We start from the raw sequence: 13685 nt of genomic DNA on the forward strand, positions 1-13685 counted from the left end.
TGTCTGGTTTGATGCTGTCGTTTGCTGGGATGGTGGCTCCGCGATAAGGCTCAGTGCGTGCTCGCCCCAGCCCCCAGCATCAGGTGCTCCTCGTCTTGGGTTCACTCTCCCCCTGCGTAGCTCACAGACCAGGCTGGAGAGGCTGACCTTCCCCAGCCACACTGAGACTCTCAGAGACCTATGCCCAAGGTCTGCATTTTCTTCTGCGGGGTCCCATCAGCCACATCCTGAAGCTAGGTCACTCCAGGAGGGAGGTGGCCTTGGACCCTCGAGTCCCCTCGGCCCAGAGGTAGGAGGAAGCCTTCCCCATCAACCACTCTTGCGCTGCTGTGCCCAGTGCTGGCCCCCGTGTGAGAGCGAGGCTCCCTAGCAGGTGAAGCAGACTCAGGAGCTGCATGTCCCGCAGATGGAAGTCCGGCACATTCTTCTCGGGCCTGTAAGTAGAAAAGAAATGTCGGAGCTTTCTTGAAGGGAGAGGGATTCTGATCCGAATGCCTGGCGTTCTCCACTCTTTCCTGAGTGCCCTGAGTGTTGAAACCTGCTTGGTAGAAATGACTGTTGTGTATTTTACCGCTTTCCACCTGTTTGACTGCAGTGTAGATTCTGCCTCGCGTGCTGTGCTAGTCATCGTAGCTTCACTGGGGAGCCTTCAGCCCCTGTCTGTGAAGCACGCCTGTTTGTGACCCTTGTTTGCTGGGATTTGTGAGAGAGGTTTTTCAGAGAGAGGGGGGGGGCGCCTGTGTGGCTCACCTGGTTGAGCGTCTGATTCTTGATTTCAGCCCTGATCGTGATCTCACGGTCCTGGGATTGAGCCCCACGTCCGGTTCTGCGCTGGGTGTGGAGGCTGCTTGAGATTCTCTCTCCCTCTCCCTCTGCTTCTCCCCCTTCCTGCTTGTGTGTGCTCTTTCTCTTTCTAAAAAAATAAATAAAATAAAATAAAATAAAATAGGAAGAGAGACACTGAGTTTCCCTCCAGAATTTCACTAGAGAAGCAAGACACACACACACAAGGTTACCTACCAGAGACCAGGAGTGTTGTAATTAAGGTGGTGTCTGTTCTTGCAGGAATTCTGGGATAGAGGGCTCAGCAACACAGGACTCGTGGTCAGAGAAGGTTTTGTGGAAGTAGGGGGACCCCTCAAGATGCAACACAGCGGCCCTCGCTGAGAATTTTTTTTCCATTTGTCTTAAGTGTGTTCACTTGCTCACTGAAGCATTTTTATGATGATTGCCTTAAATTCCTTGTTAGACAATTCTAATCTGTGGGACATCGCAATGTTGACAATCTGTTGTGTTTTCTCATTCAAGCCGAGAATTCGCTGGTTCTTGGTATGTTCGTTGAATGCTTTTGATTGAAACCTAGACATCTTGAGTATTATCTACTAAACTCTAGATCTTATTTAAATACTGTGTTTTAGCAGGCCCTGTGGGGGAGCTGCTTTGTTACTGCTAGATGAGATGCAGGGCTGGGATCCCCACTGCGCTTGCAGGGACACTGGGGAGCTAGAGAGGCTCCTTCTTACAGCTAGGTGTTTTGTTTTCTTTGCTAAGTTTTCTTTGTTTTTTTTTCTTCTTTTTTATTGAGACATAATTGATATATAATATGTTAATTTTAGGTGTACAACATAATCATAGATATATGTACGTATCACAAAATGATTACCACAATAAGTTTAGTTAATAGCCAACACCACACATGGTTACAAGCTTTTTGTTTTTCTCCATGGGAACCTTTTAAGACTTACTTTCTTAGTAACTTTCGAATATACAGGGCGCCTGGGTGGCTCAGTCGGTTAAGTGACTGCCTTCGGCTCAGGTCATGATCCTGGAGTCCCGGGATCGAGTCCCGCATCGGGCTCCCTGCTCGGCAGGGAGTCTGCTTCTCCCTCTGACCCTCCCCCCCCCATGTACTCTCTCGCTCTCATTCTCGCTCTCTCAAATAAATAAATAAATCTTAAAAAAATATATATATATACAATATAGTATTTAAGTATAGTCACCAAGCTATAAATAACATCCCCGGGACTTGTTTCTCCTGTGACTGGAAGTTTGTACCTTTTGACCAACTTCACCCATCCTCTCCCTACCTCTCACCTTTGGCAACAACTAATCTGTTCTCTGTATCTATGAGTTTGGTTGGTTTGGGTTTTTTTGTTTTTTGTTTATTTTGTTTTGTTTTTAGATTCCATATGTAAGTGAGATTGTACAGTATTTGTCTTTGTCTGATTGATTTCAGTTAGCATAATGCCCTCAAGGTCCATCCATGTTCTCACAACTGAGAGAGTTTCCTTCTCTTTTATGGCTGAATAATATTCCTGTGTGCGTGCGTGTGTACACACCCCATGTTTTCTTTATCCATTTATCTCTCAGTGGACACTTAGGTTGTTTCCATGTCTTGGATATTGTAAATAATGTTGCAGCAAATGTGGGGGTGCAGATATTTTTTTTTGAGAGTGATTTTGTTTCCTTTGGATAAATATCCAGAAGTGGAATTGCTGGATCATATGGTAGTTCTATTTTTATTTTTAATTGTTTTCATTTTCATTCATCTCTATTTTCTTATTTATCTTATGATTTCTTCTTTGATCCATTGGTTGTTTAAAACTGTATTGTTTCGTTTACACAGTTTTATGAATTTTCCTGTTTTGCTTTTGTTATTGATTCTTTTTTTTTTTAAAGATGTTATTTATTTATTTGAGAGAGAGAAAGAGAGAGTAAGCCTGTGTGAGAGGAGGAGCAGAGGGAGAGAGAGAAGCAGACTCTGTGCTGAGCGTGGAGCCCAACACAGGGCTCAATCCCAGGACCCTGAGATCATGACCTGAGCCCAAATCAAGAGTGGTCACTTAACCCGACTGAGTCACCCAGGCACTTTCGTTATTGATTTCTAACTTCATCCTGTTGTGGGTGAAGATACTCTGTACAATATCTATCTTTTTGAATCTATTGAGACTTAATTTATGGCCTAACCTATGATCTATCCTGGAAAATGTTCCATGTACACCTGAGAAGAATGTGTGTTCTGTCGTTGTTGGGTAGAGTGTTCGTACATGTAGGCTAGATCTAGTTGGTTTATTGTGTTGTTTAAGTCCTCTGTTTCCTAACTTGTCTCTGTGTGGTTGTTCTAGCTATTATTGAGAGTGGAGTATTGAAGTCTTTGCTACTGTAGAACTACCTATTCCTCCCTTCAATTCTGTCAGGTTTTGCTTTATGTATTGTGACGGTCTGTCATTAAGTGCGTGAATGATTATAATTGTTACACCATCTTGTGGTACAGAACCTTTTATCAATATTTAATATCCTTCTTTGTAAACCTTTTTGATTTAAAGGCTATTCGGTCTGATACTAGTAGAGCTACCCCTGCTCTCTTTTGGTCACTATTTGCATGGAATAGCTTTTTCACTTTAAACCTGTTTGTGTCTTTGGATCTCAAGTGAGTCTCTCGTAGATAGCATAGAGTTGGATCATGTTTTTATCCATTCTGCCAATCTCGATCTTTTCATTGGTGAGTTTAATCTATTTACATTTAAAGTAATTACTGATAAGGGTGGGGACTTACTTCTGTCATTGTGCTATTTGTTTTCTATATGCACTATAGCTTTTCATGTTTCTCACTCCTATATTACTGTCTTCTCTTGTGTTTAGTTGATTTTTTGGTAGTGAAGAGTTTAATTTCTGTTTGTGTATATTCTATAGCTATTTTCTTTGTGGTTACCATGGGGATTATACTGAACATGCTAAAGTTATAACTGTAATTTGAATTTATACCAGCTTAACTTCAATAACATACAAAAAGTCTGCTCCTTTATAGCTCTGTCCCTACCCCTTTTAGTTATTGAAGTCACAAAATTACATTTTTATATATTATGTGTCCCGAAACATAAACTAATGATTCTTTTAAGTGCATTAGTCTCCTAAATTATGTAGAAAAAAAGATTTGGAGTTAGAAACCAAAGTTACAGTAATATTAGCTTTTATACTAGTAATTGTTTTTCTTTCAATGTGTTAGTCTCTTCAGTCATGTAGAAAGCAAACAGAAGTACAGTTACAAGTGATTGTTACAATAATACTACCTTTAATAAGTACCTATGTATTTACCTTTATTGAGATCATTACTTCTACATGTGGCTTCGAGTTACTGTCCTTTGTTTTGTTTTGTTTTTTTCTTTAAGATTTTATTTATTTATTTATTTTAGAGAGAGAAAGAGTGCACACACAAGCAAGGGAGGAGCAGAGGGAGAGGGAGAAGCAGACTACGCTAAGCACGGAGCTGAGTTACTGTCCTTTGATTTCAACTTGTAGAACTCCCTTCATCATGTCTTGCCAGGCAGGTCTTACGGTAACAAACTCTCTCTCAATTTTTGTTTAACTGGGAATATCTTAATTTCCCCCTCACTTTTGAAGGACTGTTGCCATATACAAAGTTCTCGATTGACAGGGTTTTCTTTTAGCACTTTGAATATCCTGGTCCACTGCCTTCTGGCTTCCAAAGTTTTTGATGAGAAATCTGCTTATTTTCTTATTGAGGATCCCCTGTATGTGACGATTTGCTTCTCTGTTGCGGCTTTTAAGATGCTGTCTTTGTCCTTTGTCTTTTGAAAATTTGCTTCTAATATGTCTCAGTGTAGGTCTCATTGAGTTTATCTTTTTTGGAGTTCATTGAGCTTTGCCTCATAAAGGACTAGCTGAATTGTTTTGTCCCCACTGATCAATGGCAATAAAATGCTTTTTAACCAAATTTTGGTTAAGATTCTGTCCTTCCCATAGGCCCCTGGACTTTGGCCCCCCCCTCAGCCTGAGCCAGCACACAAACCCTCCTGAGAATAGGCTGGCCTCAGGGTAAAACTCTGATTTACTATCCTATCATGCCACTCTTTCATCCCACTTCCTCACACCCATTATTTTCTATAAAAGAAAACTCTTTTTGCCCAACCCATGTGACGCATGCCGATCTTAGGGGTTCTTACAGTCGTCTCATATGCTGCCCCCCCACCTTACAATCATCCCTCCTCCACTGTCACCCTGGTAGTAATCCTTCAAAGAAAATCACTCCTTACTAAATCTGGATTTGATCTTTTATTTGACACCAAGAATATGTCAGTATCAAGGAAAGAGAGTCTGTAAATTTGGATTAGGTCATAAATGCCTGTGTATTAATAAAATCCCATGAATAAGTGCTGTGAATCTCTAATCAAAAACCATTGGCCTCGGGCACCTGGGTGGCTCAGTCGTTAAGCGTCTGCCTTCGGCTCAGGTCATGATCCCAGGGTCCTGGGATGGAGTCCCACATCGGGATCCCTCCTTGAGGGGAAGCCTGCTTCTCCCTCTCCCACTCCCCCTGCTTGTGTTCCTGCTCTCGCTATCTCTGTCTCTGTGAAATAAATAAATAAAATCTTTAAAAAAAAAAACCATTGGCCTCCAAGGTGCTAGATTCAAAGAAGTAAAGTTGCAATCAAGTTAACATTTTTAAAACAACAAATTATGATTGATAACACTTTCCTGTTTTTGTCTAATATTACATAAAGCAGCACCAGGACTCTGATAAATAGAAACATATCATGGACAGCTAGGGCACTGACAATTCTCTAGAACTTCCTATGCAGCATACAATTTCTTAAAATTTTATGTTAATAACATTTTTTTTTTAAGATTTTATTTATTTGTGAGAGAGAGAATGAGAGACAGAGAGCATGAGAGGCAGGAGGGTCAGAGGGAGAAGCAGACTCCCCGCGAGCAGGGAGCCTGATGCGGGACTCGGTCCCAGGACTCCAGGATCATGACCCGAGCCGAAGGCAGTCGCCCAACCAACTGAGCCACCCAGGCGCCCTGTTAATAACATTTTACCCAAACAAAAGCATCTCTTGATTTAACCAACTTCCTGTGTTGCTCATTAATAGTAACATATCAGATAAACCTAATTATTTGTAATACCTCTCTTTTTACAAAGTTAAACGAAAAAATCCTAAGTGATTTTCTTGGGACCCTCTGGGAAATCTCAAAGATGGTTTTAGGTGTGAAAGATACTCTTTAGGATTTTATTTTTTTATTAAGATTTTATTTATAAAAGAAATGACATGTATCCATTATTATGGTATCACACAGAGTATTTTCACTGACCTAAAAATCTTCCGTGCTCTGCCTATTTGTTCCCCCACTCTCCACCTCCTGGCACCCCTCCCTCGCCACCCATCTCTCCAGGCAACCACTGATCTTTTTACTGTATCCATAGTTTGGCCTTTTCTAGAGTGTCATTTAGTTGGAATCTTACAGTATGTAGCATTTTCAGATTGGTGATTCTTTCACTTAGCAATATGCATTTAAGAGAGGATCTGATTTGGGGAAGACAAAATATCAAAAGCTTCTGTCACTTTTGAGCACTTAAGGTAGGATCACGATTATTGAAAAACAATACTTGGCTACCACATTTCTTTTTAAGTTTATTTATGTTTTTAGTAATCTCTACACCCAATGTGGGGCTCAAACTCATGACCCTGACACATGCTTCTCTGACTGAGCCAGCCCCTTGGCTACCACATTTAACTAAAATGATGGTAAAAAGATTGTTAAAGTTAACATAAAAGGAAACATGACTGTAAAGAATCTTAGCTCTTTCAAAAGTGAGAGGACTTTATTCACTTAAATAATCAAGGACATGATAAAGTCAACCTAAAGCATAAGAAATTATTCTGATAAGACACAGAATCTTTGCCCTCTAAACAGATAACTCTGAAGGTAAAGAAAAACCTTTAACCGGGTGCCTGGGTGGCTCAGTCGTTAAGCGTCTGCCTTCGGCTCAGGTCATGATCCCAGGGTCCTGGGATCGAGCCCCGCATCGGGCTCCCTGCTCAGCGGGAAGCCTGCTTCTCCCTCTCCCACTCCCCCTGCTTGTGTTCCCTCTCTTGCTGTGTCTCTCTCTGTCAAATAAATAAATAAAATCTTAAAAAAAAAAAAAAAAGGAAAAACCTTTAACCAAGCCCTTATTAAGAGAAGACTGATAATCCAGGAAAATTTTGTCTTTTTTTTTTTTTTTTTAAGATTTTATTTATTTATTTGACAGAGAGATAGCGAGAGCAGGAACACAAGCAGGGGGAGTGGGAGAAGCAGGCTTCCCGCCGAGCAGGGAGCCCGATGCGGGACTCGATCCCAGGACCCTGGGATCACGACCTGAGCCGAAGGCAGACGCTTAATGACTGAGCCACCCAGGCGCCCGAAAATTTTGTCATTTTACAGAGAAAGCCAGATTCTAGTTTGGCATCAGTATAATATTTAACACTAAAACTTTTTTTGAAAATCATATAAATAAACCCATCAATCCTTAGCTAACTTTGGCCACTCAAATAAAATTCCTTTCTGCAAAGGTACAACTTTCTATATCCATACACATCCATTATAACTTTTCAAGGTGGCAAAAATGGACATGTTTATCAATAGACCCTTATATATATATATTATATATAGCCTTCAGTACCATATAAAGAGCTAAAAATTATGCTTGAAATAATGTTTCAGCATTTTATTTTACTAAAAAGGGATTTAGGAATTAAATGAATATCAGTTATTGAACCCAATTTAGAATCAGTCCAAGATTTTAGGTTACCTAAAGGTATTGGACACTATCTTCTAGTTGACACACTACAAAATATAATTACTCTTGAAATTTAAGTTTATCAGAATAACGATTCAATTTGACTAAACACAAATTTTTCATATTCTTAAACATTAAATAGACGTGGTGCTAGCTAATTTGATCAGTAAATCTGTAGTAGTTTAGGAAGAACATACCCAAATAGAATAAAATGTAAATTTATACTTAACGCTGATAACTCATAGAAGACATAGCTATTTTTGTTAAAACAGTATTAAATTAGTCTCATACAAAAAATTTATATAAATTATGTGGTATTGAATTCTTAAAACATTTGAGTTAGTGTGTAACTAACTAACTTTCTATACATTGAAAGTATTAGAGGCTCAATTTCCTTAATGTGGGGGAATTTTAGGAATGTTCAATTTATATAAGCTCCCATCTCTAAGATAAATAAATCTCAATCAGAATAGAGGTCCTGGAAGAGATTTATAATCTAACAAATTTGATAATCTGAAGGTAAGAAAATACTACATACCCAGACACAAACATATAAACAGGGCTTATAGCTTCAATTCTAAAATTTCATCTATAGGTCAAGAATACACAGAGAAAAAAACTCAGTTTTTGAACATTTCCTATCAATGAGCTATTGTCTTCTCATTTATGGGAAGTATGAATTCTTAACTGACCTGAGTTCAAAATACATAAACAGAAGAGTAGCAAACTAGATGCTTCCTTGTCTTTCACCAACAAGGACAAGACCTCTATAAACCATTATATCATTTTTCATCACCTTCCCTCATCCCTCCTGCAGGTCAATGGAAGCCTGCTCTCCTAGGGAGGACCCATCTCCTATCTATCTCCTTCCCTCCCTTCATCCTTCCCTCTTTCCCTCAGTAGCCCCCATCCCCTTCCCCCACCTCTCTCTCCCCTTCCCTCCCTCTCTCTTATTCTCTCTCTTAGAATCCAAATTCCACTGTGTCTGGTTTGGCTTTCCTTTGCTTTCTATACAAGCACAGATTTGTTTATTTATTTGTTTTTAAAGGTTTATTTATTTTAGAGAGAGAGTGCAGGGGGGTGGGGCAGAGAGTCCTAAGCAGACTCCACACTGAATGCGGAGTCTGATGTGGGGCTGATCCCAGGACCCTGAGATCACAACCTGAGCTGAAACTAAGAGTGAGATGTTTAACCAACTGCACCACCCAGGCACCCCCAAGCACAGGTTTGACAAGGCCCAAGAGTGGGGCAAAGAAGCTTGCAAAGAGGGGCACCTGGGTGGCTCAGTCGTTAAGCGTCTGCCTTCAGCTCAGGCCGTGATCCCGGGGTCCTGGGATCAAGCCCCGCATCAGGCTCCCTGCTCAGCGGGAAGCCTGCTTCTCCCTCTCCCCTTCCCCCTGCTTGTGTTTCCTTTCTCACTGTCTCTCTCTCAAATAAATAAATAAATAAAACATTTTCTTTAAAAAGTAATAGTAATGATATGACATAAATATACATACTTTTTTTCTTATTCTGCTACAAAGTCTTCCTATTCATAATTTCCATGCCACAGAGGCAGGCAGTCTTCTTGCCAGAGGCATGACTGTCATTTATGAGCACTTTCTTCTATTGCCAAATATTCCCCAATCATCTTCTGTAATAAATTCCTAGAAACAGGACCACTGGTCAAATGGTACAAATATTTTTGACTCTTGATATATCCAGGAAGCCTGTGATAGTTTTACTGTCACCAGCAATATATAACACCCGTTGGTCTTTTAAAATCACATCTCACTATATATATATATTTTTTTTTTTTAAATAAATGTTGGTTGTTATTACCTTTTTTTTTTTAAAGATTCTTATTTATTTGAGAGAGAGCACGAGCATGAGCAGGGGGAGGAGCAGAGGGAGAGGGAGAAGCAGACTCCCTGCTGAGTCCTGGGACTCCAGGATCACGACCTGCGCTGAAGGCAGATGCTTAACCAACTGAGCCACCCAGGTGCCCCCTCACTATATATTTTTAATTTAAAAAGATGAAAAAGTGTTTCCTCATTTCATTTTTTTCCACATACCTCAATTCCCAAATTCGAAAATTCCTATCAAATCACATGTCCCAAGTTCTGGTTTGGGAAATATGGGGATGGGGGGAGAAGGGACACGGGGAAATAGGTCATATATTCTCTGCTATCATAGCTACACGCGCACACGTGCACCTTACACACGTGTGTGCACATTCATGCACTCGGCAACAGTTTCCTCCTAGGTTCTGTCTGAGTCTGTTCGGGCTACTTGAACAAAACACCACAAACTAGGTGCCTTGTAAACAACAAAAATAAATTTCTCACAGTCTTGGAGGCTGAGGAATCCAAGATCAGGGTGCCAACAATTCAGTGTTTGGTGAGAGTCCGCCTTCTAGGCGGGCTTTCTGCTGTTTCCTCACATGGCAGAAGGGGCGAGGGAGCTTTCTAGGCCTCTTGTATAAGGGCATTGATGCCTTTTGCAAGGGTCTGCACACATGACCTCCTCACCTCCCGAAAATCCCATCTCTTAACACCATCGCTCGGGACATTAGGTTTTCAACAGATGAATTTTTTCAACATTCAGACCATAGCAGTTCCCTCGTGGAGCCCCTCGAGAGGTGATAAGGGAACTGAAGGCAGACAGATGGGGGCAAATCCTGCCAACAAATGGAAACTGGAGGAACAGAGAAGGCTTCGGTGTGGCCAGGTCAGCCTCAAAGTCTCTCTCTGGCTACTGCTTTTATTCCATTATCCTTGACTCAAAGTCCCCGCTTCCCCCCAGTTTCAAAAGCTTTAACCTTTGGTCCAGGAACAGAGGTTGATTCTGGAAATTCCTTCTATTCCAAACATTCCCCAATCATCTTCTGTAATAAATTCCTAGAAACAGGACCACTGGTCAAATGGTACAAATATTTTTATGACTCTTGATATATCCAGGAAGCCTGTGATAGTTTTACTGTCACCAGCAATATATAACATCCGTTGGTCTTTTAAAATCACATCTCACTATATATATATATTTTTTTTTTTTTAAATAAATGTTGGTTGTTATTACCTTTTTTTTTTTAAAGATTCTTATTTATTTGAGAGAGAGCACGAGCATGAGCAGGGGGAGGAGCAGAGGGAGAGGGAGAAGCAGACTCCCTGCTGAGTCCTGGGACTCCAGGATCACGACCTGCGCTGAAGGCAGATGCTTAACCAACTGAGCCACCATGGAAAAACCAGCGGTGGGTGAAGCCCAACAAAACTTCCTCTTTTCTCCAAGGCAGGGAGTGAGTCTGGCTAAATTCCAAGGTGTGGCGCTGCCTGGGGCTGCTGGAGGTCTGGCCTCGGACACACAGACCCAGGTCAGGAACTTCCAAGGAGCAGAAAGGAGCTGGAATTTTCAAGGAGGGAGATGTTGAGACTCACTGTTATTGTAGATCCCCAGTGGAGGGGGTGGAGGGGAGGAAGTCCCTTTTTGTTGCTGCTAAGTGTGCCTCTAGTGGTTGGAGTGTGTATTACAAGCCTAGAGGTCAATGCGGTGGTTAGAGCAGGCAAAAGGCTGTGGTAATTGATGATTTTTATGGGTGAATCCCTTATGAGATGAAATGTTAAGAGTGATGGATAGATATCCTTATAAGGTTCCTATTAAGGGTGACCTTGGAACTGGGTGTGGCACCATGTGGGTTAGGTTGAGTAGCAACTTCAAAAAGCAGTTATGGGTTGGCCTTCCTTCGTTTTTCCAGAAACTTTAATAAAATCTTGCTACTGCTCCTGCCTAGTCTCGTGTGTGTGTGTGTGTGTATGTGTGTGTGTGTGCAGCAGGGATGAGAAGGGGTTTGGCCCATATTTCTGAAGCAATAGTCAAGAATGGTTTCTATCCCTTCTCCAAAGCCAGGTAAGGAATTGGCTGAGGTCACTTCGGAAGAGCTGCTCCTCTCCAGGGCCACCAGCATTTTGGGCTGATGAGGTGAGGAACAGTTCTCTAGAAATCACCTGAGGATGGTTCCTGAGCAAGTCCTTTGGGAACCACTCAGAGGCTGCTGAGGAACACTCTGAGGGAGGGGTGTTTCTGATAATAACTCGGGTAAAAAATAGGGTGAGTCTGGGACACTTGTCCTATGGCCTAGGTAGAAGCAGGGATTGGTGGTGAGGAGGAAACACTGACTGGCCTCAGGGAGCCTACAGGGTGGGGGGAGGGTGCAGACTCTAACAGGTCCAGCACCAGCAAGATGGCAGAAGTACTGGGTGCTGTGGGGGCACACGGGATGAGCACCAGAGCCAGTAAGGCTCTGGAAGGAAAACTCCTGGGTGAGGCTCCAGTGGGAGTAGTAGAGAGAATTTTTTTCAGGTTGATGTTTTCTGTTCTTCCAGAGCTAAGGGAGGGTCATGCATGCTGGGAGCTGAGGTGGTACCTCATGGCTTAGCCCGGACAGAGGCTGGGAGGAGCAGGGAGCCAGGAGACTGGGCAAAGGGCCTTCCAAACAAAGATATTTGGGGTTTATCTTGAGGGCAGAGGAGGGCCATGGGCCAAGTTTACGCAAGGGGTGAGCTGACCAGAGTTGGAATTTGGAATGATTCTTTTCATGGATCATCTACTGATTTCCTCCATACCCAAGGCCACATAGGCCCCACCTCCAAAGCACTGCAGTTACCCCACAAATGACACTAGAATTGTTCTACTCTACTCTTGGAGTTCATCATCAATGATCTCTCACCTCACAGCCCATGGGGGAAGACCTCTTTTTTTGGAAGGGTGAGGTGGGGTGGGGTAGAGCAGCCTACCTGGATTTTTCCCAAGAAGCTGCCTCCCTGTTACTACTCAGGCATTCAACTCAGTAGCTCCTGGGAAGTGATGTCCAACCCAGGCTTCTAGGATTAGGCTCCCTGGCCCAAGCCCTTCTGCTCCACAACCCTTGCTCATGTGCAGAGGACCTGTGGCTGAGATGTGGCACTAATGAGCCCATAATCATGCCTATATATGTAGAGGGAGAGACAAGAATGGCAACTCTGTGGCAGGTGAGCGTCTTCTTTCTAGGTTCTTGGCAGACATTACTAATCAGTCGCATCACTTTCACACTGAGTCAACCCAAAGCTGCAGGCAACCAGGAACAATGAGAGTTGGTGCCTGAGGTGAAGCTGATTGACCGTTCGTGACCCAGGCCCAGACAGGACCCAAAGGTCAGGGTGGCTCTGCGTCAGAAGCCAGGTAGGAGAGTGGCAGTCACACACAAGCCGGAAGTTCAAAAGCCCTGAGGTAGAGGGCAGGGCGGGGGTGGGGGGAGGCGGGTGGTCAGCCTAGCCAAGCAGAACTGCAGAGAAGGAGGTGATGATTCATGTACATCCAGAACTTTACAGAGCACTTTCACTAAATGCCCACAACTCTTGAGGTAGAAATTACTCACTTCCATATTACAGATGAGGCAATGGAGGCCCAGGGACGTGTACTCACGGGACGTTGCTGGTGCTGTTGCTCTCTGGTCTACCTGGAGGACACACTTCCTCTGAACTAATAGTTCAGAACCCAGGTAAGCACAGGACACAAGATCAGCTTCTCCTCAAAATGTATCCTTGAGCTGAGGCCTACCAGGAGGACTAGCAGCTGAGGCTGAGCCAGGTGGTGCTGGGGAGCCCCCGCGTGACGAGGAAGGGGGCCGGGAGCATTTGCTGGTTCCGGGGGGACGTGAACACTCTCACTCTGGCCTAGTTCAAGCTACCAGAGAGACATCACTGAATTTGGCGTTGGGAAGAGAGGAGCCAGGAGGAAGCCGCTCCAGCCCCCGGATGGCAGTGCCCCAGAGAGGGGGCTGCGTGGCTGTCCTCATGTGTGGTTGTTCACCTCTCCCCGGGGTCTGTGAGCCCCACAGACTCTTTCCAGCCTGGGTGGGAGTTTCTTGCTGTTGCTTGCAAGTATAAAGGGTCTAAGAACCCTCATTGAACCTGTGGGGGCGTCAGTCTCAGGGCTTGTGTTCTGGCTTCCAGCTCCTCGATCTTTCCTCCCCACCCTGCTGCTCCCTCAAGGGGTGGGAGGGATGACAAAGCCAAGCAGGAACCCTGGAGAGGGCTGGAAGCGTGCTGCAGGGAGGGGTGGGAGTGGGGCTGGTGGTGCAGCCACCCTT

This window comes from Mirounga leonina, unplaced genomic scaffold, assembly GCF_011800145.1.
Source record: "Mirounga leonina isolate KUSES-001 unplaced genomic scaffold, KU_Mleo_1.0 Mir_125, whole genome shotgun sequence".
NCBI classification, from domain to species: domain Eukaryota; kingdom Metazoa; phylum Chordata; class Mammalia; order Carnivora; family Phocidae; genus Mirounga; species Mirounga leonina.